Source organism: Anabrus simplex, chromosome 9 (genome assembly GCF_040414725.1).
Source record: "Anabrus simplex isolate iqAnaSimp1 chromosome 9, ASM4041472v1, whole genome shotgun sequence".
NCBI classification, from domain to species: Eukaryota; Metazoa; Arthropoda; class Insecta; order Orthoptera; family Tettigoniidae; genus Anabrus; species Anabrus simplex.
In genome coordinates, this window is record NC_090273.1 from 147870107 (window position 1) to 147881792 (window position 11686).

Here is an 11686-nt window from a genome sequence, read left to right on the forward strand (position 1 = left end):
ATTTCATTTAAAGACTGTGTTCTCGCATAAACTGTGCCAGCTTTGAGTTCATTTAAAGACTGTGTGAAAACAGCAGTAGTGTTTCTAGCCAGCCTTGATTTCATTTAAAGACTGTGTTCTCGCATAAACTGTGCCGGCTTTGAGTTCATTTAAAGACTGTGTGAAAACAGCAGTAGTGTTTCTAGCCAGCCTTGATTTCATTTAAAGACTGTGTTCTCGCATAAACTGTGCCAGCTTTGATTTCATTTAAAGACTGTGTGAAAACAGCAGTCGTGTTTCTAGCCAGCCTTGATTTCATTTAAAGACTGTGTTCTCGCATAAACTGTGCCAGCTTTGAGTTCATTTAAAGACTGTGTGAAAACAGCAGTAGTGTTTCTAGCCAGCTTTGATTTCATTTAAAGACTGTGTCTATCCGTTGAACTGTGTTACGACATAATGGAACTTGGACTGTCATTTATTTCAACAAGTGTATTGTGCTGATGGAGTACAGTGCAGAGACTGTACCCGGTAAATTTAATTTTCTTTATGAAGTGCTTAATCGCTGCACCTCGGAAGGTCCTAGATTGTTTTCGTTTATTATTCCAAATTCGATAATTCCTTCCATCTTATCCTCGTGGAACTGTGACTCTAACTTTATCCATGCTGCTAAAGTGCATTCAACATCATTGACTGTGGGAACAATTTCGGCGTGCTTCGCCTTAGAGAAGTGTCACACCAGTGCCCCATGACGTCCAATGTGGAAGATCCACATTTCCCCGTTCCTGCCTCAGGTTCGAGTCTTCAACACTAATACAGAGAAAACACCAACGACGGAAGACAACGCCGACGCCGACCGCAAGACGACGCAGCCGCCGCAGGACAACGTCCTCTCCACGCCGTCAGGAACAACCCCACGATTCAGCTGTAAAAGGTGACATAATTCTTTGCATATCTATTTGAATAAACTGAAGGATCCACTTAATCATGAAATTTTTTTTCACTACCCTTCTCTCTCACTCTCTTAGCATGGGCCGTACACGCCTTGTCGTTCCTCATGCTCTCCGATAAACTGAAGTACGGGCGTTCCTGTTACAGAGAGAAGGTAATGAATAGTGGCACCCGTGACGTTGGGGCCAGATTAAAGAGAGTAAAGTGATAAAAATTAACTTTGAAATCAGTGATATCTTAACTTAACAATTCAAATAAAAGTGCATAGTACGTACGTTAATTCCAGTTCAGTGAATGTGTTAAAATTTTACGAAGTTCAATTCAATGACTTTGACGAAATTTTAAACTTTTGGCACAGAACTCTGATCAAGTTTATGGCACAAGTGATTATTTTTTTCTCTTTCTCTTGCTATGTAAAACATTTCAGGCATAATATTCATGCACAGTCTTATATAAATTTTGATATTTATGCCAGTGAAACATTGAACTTTACCATTGGACAATAATGGTGATATTTAATTTTATGCATAAGTGTTTGATATTTTGTGTTGGTGAAATTTTGAACTTTACCATTGGACAATAATGGTGATTTTACGTATGAGGTGAATGATTGTATTTTCTGCATTTTGTGAAAATAACTACATTAATGTGGAAAATATACTAGCTGCCATTGAGGCTTTAAAAATCAGTCTAAATGACAGGATTACGGAAAGTAACACTAATCTCGGGCGTAGGATTGCTGAATCTAACGCGGCCTTGGAAAGTCGTATGGAAGACACTAAGGCTAGTATAGGTCAACTTAGGGAGTCTAATGAAGTAACTAATCGTAGTATCACTCAACTAAGGGAGGCTAATGATGCCAACATTGTAAAATTGACAGAATCTGTTGATCAAAAATTTGCAGAAGTTAATAATAATTTGGAACGTAGGCTCAATAGTGCAGGTGCCGAAATTGAAAAAAGATTTAAAGAGTCTAACAAAAGGATGGATTCTAAGTTTACGGAAATAAATGAAAGATTAACACGTGACTTAGAAACCATTAAGCAAGATATAAAATCACAAGTGGCGGAGGACTTAAAACTTGCTTTCCCGTCTTCTTCTCAGGAAGTCCTTAAAGAAGTAGAAAGCTTAAAGGAAGAATTTCAAGAGTCCCATGCTCAATTATCTCTTGCGCAAACTAAAATCGCGTCTATTCAAGACAAACTTCATGAATCTGTTAAAAATAATTTCATGAAGTTGGGAAACGAAATTACTCTTCTGAAAAGTCAGCAAGAGGAGGCCGATAAACGTGTTAAGACTCAGTTAGATAATGCTCACACGCAGATTACTCGTATCTGTCGCGACGTAGCAGAAGTCAAGACCGACATAGAAAAGGAGGTCAAGGAAATTGAGAATTCTGTACAGGGGAAAATTAAAACCCTAAAACTTGAACTCCAAGGAGGTATAGAAGCTCTCAACAGCAAAGTATCGCAAATCGAACAGGATGTTTCATCATCTAGCCTTCACAACACTAGTGGAGAATCCATGAATGTTTCCACAGTTTTTAAAATAACTGAGGAAAAACCAGCCAAATTTTCGGGGAAGGAAGAGTATACTGCTAAGGAGTTTCTCCTCAACCTCGAAGAATTCTTTCAAGAAAATCACGTTAAGACCGACCGTCGTTTACCAATAGCGTCTCGATTGTTAGAAGGCAAGGCGTTAATGTGGTTTACCGCTTTTAAATTCAGTATTAACACTTACGAAGAGTTTAAGGAAGCCTTACTTAGACGATTTTGGAGTGCTGAGGCTCAGCACCTGATAAAACTTCAATTATACTCTAGAAAGTATAACACGTCTGTCAATTCCTCGCGATATTCAGATTATCTCATATCTCAGCTTAAAAAGATGCAGTTTTTCGACCCTCCTTTACCGGAGCAAGAACTTATTCAGGTCATAACGCTGCAATTTCCACCAAATGTTCAGGAAATATTGGTGGCGGCAAACGTCCAGGACTTGGAGCAGCTCGATGATGTCCTGAGGAAACTCGATACTGCGCACACTCAGAGCGCAGCAAAAGCAGGTCGAACCAAAGAAACTACAACCAACTTTATGGAAATGAAGACTCCGGTTCAAGTAAATCCAGAACCGCGAGAAGAAAGAGAAACTCGCCGAGATATTCCGTTTCGGTACAGAAGATCTAGGAATCGTCCCTACGAAGGGAGGGCTAAGTTTCAACCTGGACCTTCATGGAGGCAGGCAGCTAACCAACCCAATGATAATAGGAACTCCCAGCGGGAAGAATTAGAGAAACGTTGGAGAGAGACTACGGAATATGTAAGGAATAAGAACAGGGAAGAGGGCTTACCTGGAGCAGCTTCTTTGGAATACCAGGCAGAGATGCAGAGAAGAAATGAGAGAACAGAAATGGATCCAAGAGCTACGGGTACCAAAAAAAAAACTTTGTCGAAGCAATAAAGAGATTGCCTGAAAACCCGGAGGGAGGAGAGGTAGTATGTAGTGCACTCATTAACCATTGGTATTTAGAGGATGCAGATTTACTATATGAGGATTCAACACCACGACAGCCTCAGATACAACGCGGCTTACCGATCATTATCATTAAGTTAGGCAATATGATTGTCCACTCTTTAGTAGACTCAGGATCGCAAGGCTCACTAATTTCGCAGAAATTAATAGATGTGGCGCAGGAGACGACCTACATCTCCATCTTGCCGGTTGCTCAAGTTAAGGTTAAAGGCATAGTTCCTGACAAAGCTATTAAATGCAAATTCCAAGCGTTTCTTGAGTTAGAAATTGGTGGTGTTAAGTTCCAACATCTGTTTTTGATTTTGACGCAAATGAAATTTGACTTAATTCTTGGATCAGACTTTCTCATTCAACATGGGGGAATCATTGATTATCCCGCTAATGTAATTAAATTTTTTCACGTCGAATCTGTAGGGCTACAGTTGGTTACTTATAATGACGTGAAGAATCCGGAATGTGAGACCCCGGTGGACATAGTAGAAGGCAAGATGAGCGAGGCTCCGCCTGTCGAAGAAAGCGTCCACGAAGAGGGGCGACCCGAGGAAGTGGGACCCGTAGAGGACCAGATGGCGTCCATTATCGATGATGAGTTTAACGAGGACCACTACAACTTCACGCTTTACGCCAATGTAGCTGAAAGCCCAGATTACGATGATGATGAAGTAATAAAGGCAATCCAAGAGCTTTTCAAGAAGTTTCCAGATGTATTTTCCGAGAAAGGGTTTCAAGCACCACTTAGATGTTACTGACACATCACCTTATAAGAAACGGCCTTATCCGATACCCATGAAGTACTTGGAAGAAGCACGGGTCATCATTAAACAGATGGAGAATGATGGAATCATATCAAAATGCGTCACACCTTATATTAATCCTCTAGCTATAGTAAGAAAACCAAATGGTAATCTGCGCATATGCCTCGATGCGAGGGCTTTGAACGATAGGCTTGTACTAGAATATGACCACCCTCCCCTTCTCCGGGATGTAATTAGGAGATTTCATAACATGAAAGTATTTTCTGCTATGGACATGGCTTCTTCATATTTTCACATTTTATTGGATGAAGATAGTCGGAAATTTACCGGATTCATCTTTGATAATGTCACTTATGCCTTTAATAGACTCCCTTTTGGCATTAAGAACTCTGGTGCAGTTCTTATCAGAGCCTTAGAGGAACAACTCTCCGATGAAGTAAAGGCAATCACCACCATTTATGTGGACGATATCATCATCGCGTCCGAGTCCCTGGAACAACATGTACGAGATGTTCATAAGGTGTTGGAGGAATTACAGACCAAGAACTTTAAAATTAACGCCAAGAAAAGCCAGTTTTTCAAAACTGAAGTTTTGTTTTTAGGCCATCTTATTGGAGGGAATGGAATCAAGCCCAATCCGGCTAAGATTCAATGTATTCTAGAATTTCCTAAACCCACAAGAATGAAACACATCAGGCAATTCTTAGGCCTCTGCCAGTTCTTCGCGCAGCATTGCCCTAATTTTACTGAAACGGTAGCACCCCTGCAGCAGTTATTGAGGAAGAACAACAGGTGGAAGTGGACTGATGTCTGCGATAAAGCATTTGTGGCGACAAAACAGATGTTGAAAGACAATGTTCAACTGGCCTATCCTAATTACGAGCTACGCTTTTATATTGAATGTGACGCCAGCCGCATAGGGATCGGTGCAGCTCTTTTCCAAATTGATCCAAGGGAACCTGAAGTTCGCATCTTTCTCTCGTTCATGAGCCGCAAGTTGAGACCCCATGAAAAGGCTTATACGATAACAGAGTTAGAAGCCCTTGCCGTAGTACATTCTCTCATTTACTGGAAGAAAATAATCTTTGGATATCCGGTGATTATTTGCACAGATCATCAAGCACTGACATTTATTCTCAAGTCAGACATTACAAGCGAACGGATAACCCGATGGGCGCTGTTTATACAGCAATTTGATATCACTGTTGTTCACAGGCCCGGAAGGAAAAATATCCTAGCCGACGCATTAAGTCGGAATCCGACAGATGAGGTTTCGATCCATGCGATTGAAGTCATGAATGATGAAGATGAAGAGTTCTTGCGACGACTAAAGTATCTAGCGCAAGCTCAAGGAAGAGATCCTCTAAGCCATGAGCTGATTCGTTTTTTAAAAGGATTTATCCCTCAAGACGACGACGAGTATCCTCGTATATCTAGGATAGCTCAAAATTTTTGCTACCATGATGGCCTACTTCACAAGTACGTCGACCTCGCTAGAACAACAGATCGTATTTATGCCCCTCCTCGAATAAGGACTGCTATTATATGGCATTGCCATTCCATTTCTGGACACGCCGGTACGGACAAGGTCCTAAACTTGATTAGAGAAAGGTTTACGTGGGAATACTTACGCCGTGACATCCGTAACACCATTAGGACTTGTGATATTTGTCAAAGGATCAAGCCCAATAACAGGCTCCTCCGGGAATATCCACGACCTTTAATACCTGAAAAACCTGGCCAGATCTTCGCAATGGACCTATATGGACCTTTGCCCAAGGCGTTACGTGCCAACAGATACATTGTTGTCAGCATAGATGCATTTTCTAAATACACTATGTTGCTTCCAATTCAGAAGGCAAATACCGGGAACATTCTCCGCAGGATTCGTCGAAACATCATTCCCGAGATGGGCAAGCCGGAATTTCTCTTAACAGACCATGGAAGTCAGTTTACCTCCATGGAATTCCAAGTTGCACTGGAAGAACTTGAGATAAGGCATATCATGAACTCCATCCGACACCCGGAAGCCAACCCAGCCGAACGGGTTATGCGAGAAATTGCCAGATTTTGTAGATTGTATTGTGGACAACAGCATTGGAAGTGGGTTGAAGTTCTGCCCATTATGCAAAGGATCGTCAATACCACCGTGCATGAGTCTATTCAGGACATCCCTTTGAGTGTACATAAAGACCTCACTCCTGACAGACCGTGGGATCGAGTTTTGCCTGATCAACCTGACGCAGTAGTGAGCCAACAAGCTCGCATTACCAAGGCCCTTCGGCAATTACGACATGCTGCCCGAATCCGAGAAAAGAAGTTACGACATCACAAGTTTCGACAACCCTTACAAGTGGATGACCTGGTATTAATACGCAAGCCTGCAGTTTCGCACCCCGACCAGGGAATTTACGCCAAATTTTGTCCCTTATTCATAGGACCCTTCAGGATACTTACCGCACTAAATAATGGTGCCTATGAAGTAGGAAGGGCAGATGGCGACATTGAGGGAATCTTCAACTCAGCCAATCTCAAGAAATACTTTACTAGGAGATGAGCGAAAAGAAAATCGCCCAGCAATTTTCTTTTTCCCGAGCAGGGGGGGGGGAGATGAAACGGTAACGCCCTACGAGCATTCACGTTTCATTCTTTTATTAGGAGGAGCTCGCTAATACCCGGCCGTAAGCTTACGCCGAGCGCACTGGCATAGTGGGAACTGCGAGCAAGTTCGCGACGTTCTAGAACACCGGCCAAGGACAAGCGACGTCACGCAGAAGGTTCCTTCGTGTTCCATGGTATTGCTGCATGAACGAAATATAATATCAATATTTCAATAGCGTCACCTTGCAGGCAGGAATAATGAACGCTACTAGCCGAAATTTCGTGTCAATCGGTGTGAAGATGGCCAAGATAAAAAAAATTCTTGGGGCCCACATGTGTAGCCACGCCCACCGGCCTTCGGCAATATAAGCAAGTCGCCAGCCTGGGGTAAAGCAGAGAGAGTGTGCGGTATGCAGCGGCAGTGTGCTGAAGGCAGAGAGTGGAGTGAGTCGGCAGTAAGCCGTCAGTTCAGTGAGTGTGTGCAAATAAGCACGTCACGACATAATTCGTCTCTCGGTCCGGCTGTATATTTGAGTTCAGAATGTTCGTGTTTCTAGCCAGCCTTGATTTCATTTAAAGACTGTGTTCTCGCATAAACTGTGCCAGCTTTGAGTTCATTTAAAGACTGTGTGAAAACAGCAGTAGTGTTTCTAGCCAGCCTTGATTTCATTTAAAGACTGTGTTCTCGTATAAACTGTGCCAGCTTTGAGTTCATTTAAAGACTGTGTTCTCGTATAAACTGTGCCAGCTTTGAGTTCATTTAAAGACTGTGTGAAAACAGCAGTAGTGTTTCTAGCCAGCCTTGATTTCATTTAAAGACTGTGTTCTCGCATAAACTGTGCCAGCTTTGAGTTCATTTAAAGACTGTGTGAAAACAGCAGTAGTGTTTCTAGCCAGCCTTGATTTCATTTAAAGACTGTGTTCTCGCATAAACTGTGCCAGCTTTGAGTTCATTTAAAGACTGTGTGAAAACAGCAGTAGTGTTTCTAGCCAGCCTTGATTTCATTTAAAGACTGTGTTCTCGCATAAACTGTGCCGGCTTTGAGTTCATTTAAAGACTGTGTGAAAACAGCAGTAGTGTTTCTAGCCAGCCTTGATTTCATTTAAAGACTGTGTTCTCGCATAAACTGTGCCAGCTTTGATTTCATTTAAAGACTGTGTGAAAACAGCAGTCGTGTTTCTAGCCAGCCTTGATTTCATTTAAAGACTGTGTTCTCGCATAAACTGTGCCAGCTTTGAGTTCATTTAAAGACTGTGTGAAAACAGCAGTAGTGTTTCTAGCCAGCTTTGATTTCATTTAAAGACTGTGTCTATCCGTTGAACTGTGTTACGACATAATGGAACTTGGACTGTCATTTATTTCAACAAGTGTATTGTGCTGATGGAGTACAGTGCAGAGACTGTACCCGGTAAATTTAATTTTCTTTATGAAGTGCTTAATCGCTGCACCTCGGAAGGTCCTAGATTGTTTTCGTTTATTATTCCAAATTCGATAATTCCTTCCATCTTATCCTCGTGGAACTGTGACTCTAACTTTATCCATGCTGCTAAAGTGCATTCAACATCATTGACTGTGGGAACTATTTCGGCGTGCTTCGCCTTAGAGAAGTGTCACACCAGTGCCCCATGACGTCCAATGTGGAAGATCCACATTTCCCCGTTCCTGCCTCAGGTTCGAGTCTTCAACACTAATACAGAGAAAACACCAACGACGGAAGACAACGCCGACGCCGACCGCAAGACGACGCAGCCGCCGCAGGACAACGTCCTCTCCACGCCGTCAGGAACAACCCCACGATTCAGCTGTAAAAGGTGACATAATTCTTTGCATATCTATTTGAATAAACTGAAGGATCCACTTAATCATGAAATTTTTTTTCACTACCCTTCTCTCTCACTCTCTTAGCATGGGCCGTACACGCCTTGTCGTTCCTCATGCTCTCCGATAAACTGAAGTACGGGCGTTCCTGTTACAGTATAAAAGGTTCGAACATGAGAAGGAATTCTTCAAGTTTATCTACACCCAGTCTAACTATGCCTTTTGTATTCGTGCGATTTTCATTTGATAATTAACGAAGTAAGAACTTTGATGCACCATGAGATTCTCCGCGAGCAATCCAATGTCTGCATGGCCGTCATTTTCGGTACTTGTTGTTAACTATTTTTCTTAAGTTCTCTTAAGACTACTACAGCAGCATCAATATCACAGACTTCCATCGTCATCACAGCAATATACATGTATCTTCCTCGATGTGGGTGAGTGTAGTCAATACCAAGCAATGTGTGGGTTCAACTAGCCGGCAGCTACGTCCGACTTTTACTAGCGCCATGTAATACCAACTTGCCTGGTAACCTTGACTTGCGACAATAAATTTAGCCCCGTTAAAACGAGCCTTAACACTATTAGCTGCCGTCCTTGCAGTCCTGGGTTTTATTCCTGGTACTACAGGAGATTTGAGAATAGCAGTAATGCTGGTGTCTCGTCGTTGTCGTCGTCGTCGTCGTAGTAGTAGTAGTAGTAGTAGTAGTAAATAATAATAATAGTAATAATAGTAGTAAACCGGGTAGTCTGCCGTGCGGTTAGGGGCGCGCAGCTGTGAGCTTGCATCCGGGGGATAGTGGGTTCAAACCCCACTGTCGGCAGCCCTGAAGATGGTTTTCCATGGTTTCCCATTTCACACTAGGCAAATGCTGGGACTGTACCTTAATTAATGCCACGGCTGTTTCCTTCCCACTCCTAGGCCTTCCCTATCGCATCGTCGCCATAAGACATATCTGTGTCTGTGTGACGTAAAGGAAATTCTGAAGCTAATAATAATAATAATAATAATAATAATAATAATAATAATAATGGCGTGTGGCCTGGTGCAGGTCCTTCGAGTTGTCACTGTATAGGCGACGTGCGTGTCTATGGGGATGAATTCTGTGATGAATTCTAATGATGACCCAGGCCCCGAGCCATCGGAAATAACGAATTAAGGTTAAAATCCCCTACCCTGTCTGGAATCGAACCCAAGACCCTCTGGACCAAATGCCAGCACGCTAACCATTTAGTCATGGAGCCGGGCAATAAGCTCATGTCCTCATCGCGAGCTGGTGCAGCTCTTTTTAGGCACACCCCCTTGGAGGTGAGCTGCACCACATACCAGCCCTCCTGCCATTCTAAAAAAAATCTGGCAGTACCGGGAATCGAACCCGGACTCCCGAGGACGGCAGCTAGTAATACTAACTGTTAGGCTACAGAGGCGGTCATTTTGAAATTAAAATGACGTTTAGTAAATTTAGTGACTGACGATAGGGGAGGGGGGAAACTAACATTTATAACAAACGGGCCTTTCCGAAACCAAACCAAACCCTACTACGCAACAGCCTCGAAAGGCCATGATCTACCAAGGGACCACTGCACATCCCGAAGGCCTGCAGATTACGTGGTGTCATGTGGTCAGCATGACGAATCCTCTCAGCCGTTATTCTTCGCTTTCTAGATCTGGACCGCCATCTCACCATCCTGCTCATTTCTAATCACGTAGGCTGAGTGAACCTCGAACCAACCCTCAGATCCAGGTAAGAATCCTTGATCTGGCCGGAAATCGGATCCTGGGCGTCCGTGTGAGAGGCAGGCAAGCTACCACTGCATCGTGGGGCCGACAGCGGGCATTTTCAAGGGATTTAATTTTTATATTAGTTAGTGAAAGTGCGTCTTTAATTTAGAATGGGCCGAATTGGAGGTGGTGATGGTGGTGGTGGTGGTGGGGGGGGGGGTAACCAGTTAAAACGGGTCGTAATTGAGCCATGGACCTCGGTGTTTGGCTTGTTGGTCCTTACGAACCGTTTTAAGAATAGGTTGGTTGAGCGGCTAAGGAGGATTCTAGATTTAGTCACCTTTACTACTTTATTTAGCTGAGATCTAATAAGCGGAACACGAAGTTCGGTTCGTGGAGCGCTGAGTGGATTGTTGGTTGTACTTTGTCTTACAAGAAGATCTACTTTTTGGTAGTGCTGTATTCCTGCGTAGCTTTTAATCCATGACAGGTGTGTGATGGTTCTCTGCCGTTGTATGTTTCTCACAAACCTGCTGTGTGGTGAAGGACAAGGGCGGCTAGTCCTCAGGATGGGCAATCCCTTTTAATTACAGTCTGTTAATGGAATAAACACTTCAAGGTAGTTGTATTCGGTGTATCCGAATCGCCCTTTTTCAGTTCTGTACGGTAGGATATTCCAAACAGGAGAATCAGCTCTGCTGCACTTTCCGGGCGCTCATCGAATTATAACTATAATTACGTAATTTTCCACTTACTCTGTAACCTTTACAATTTATGTTGGTTAGTTTGAAAATGGTAAAGTTATTTCCATTTTCTTCCTCGTGACTATGAATAGATAATTAATGAAATTATCACAGCATTTGGAAGTTCCGTCCATAAAAGTTGTCTCCCTCTCACTAAGATACCTTAAATTTGATGCCATGGGAAATATAATCCTATGGTTCTCTCTGTGTGCCGATCCCGCGATGTGCCTCTTACCCGAACGCCCCCAGGTTCGATTACTGGCCACATCAGGGAGTTTTACATTGATCTGAGAGCTGGCTCTAGGTCAACTCAGCCTACGTGCTTACAATTAAGGAGGATGATGAGATGGCGGTCCCGGTCTAGAAAGCGAAGAATAACGGCTGAGAGGATTCGTGGTGCTGACCACGTGACACCTCGTAATCTGCAGGCCTTCGGGCTGAACAGCGATAACTTGGTAGGCCATGGCCCTTCCGGACGGTCGAGTCATGGGGTTTGGATTAGGTTTGGTTATCTCTACCATTTACTAGACGCGTTTCGTCCCTGCGCGAGCAATATCGCGTATGTGACAACACTAATTCTATCCATTATTTT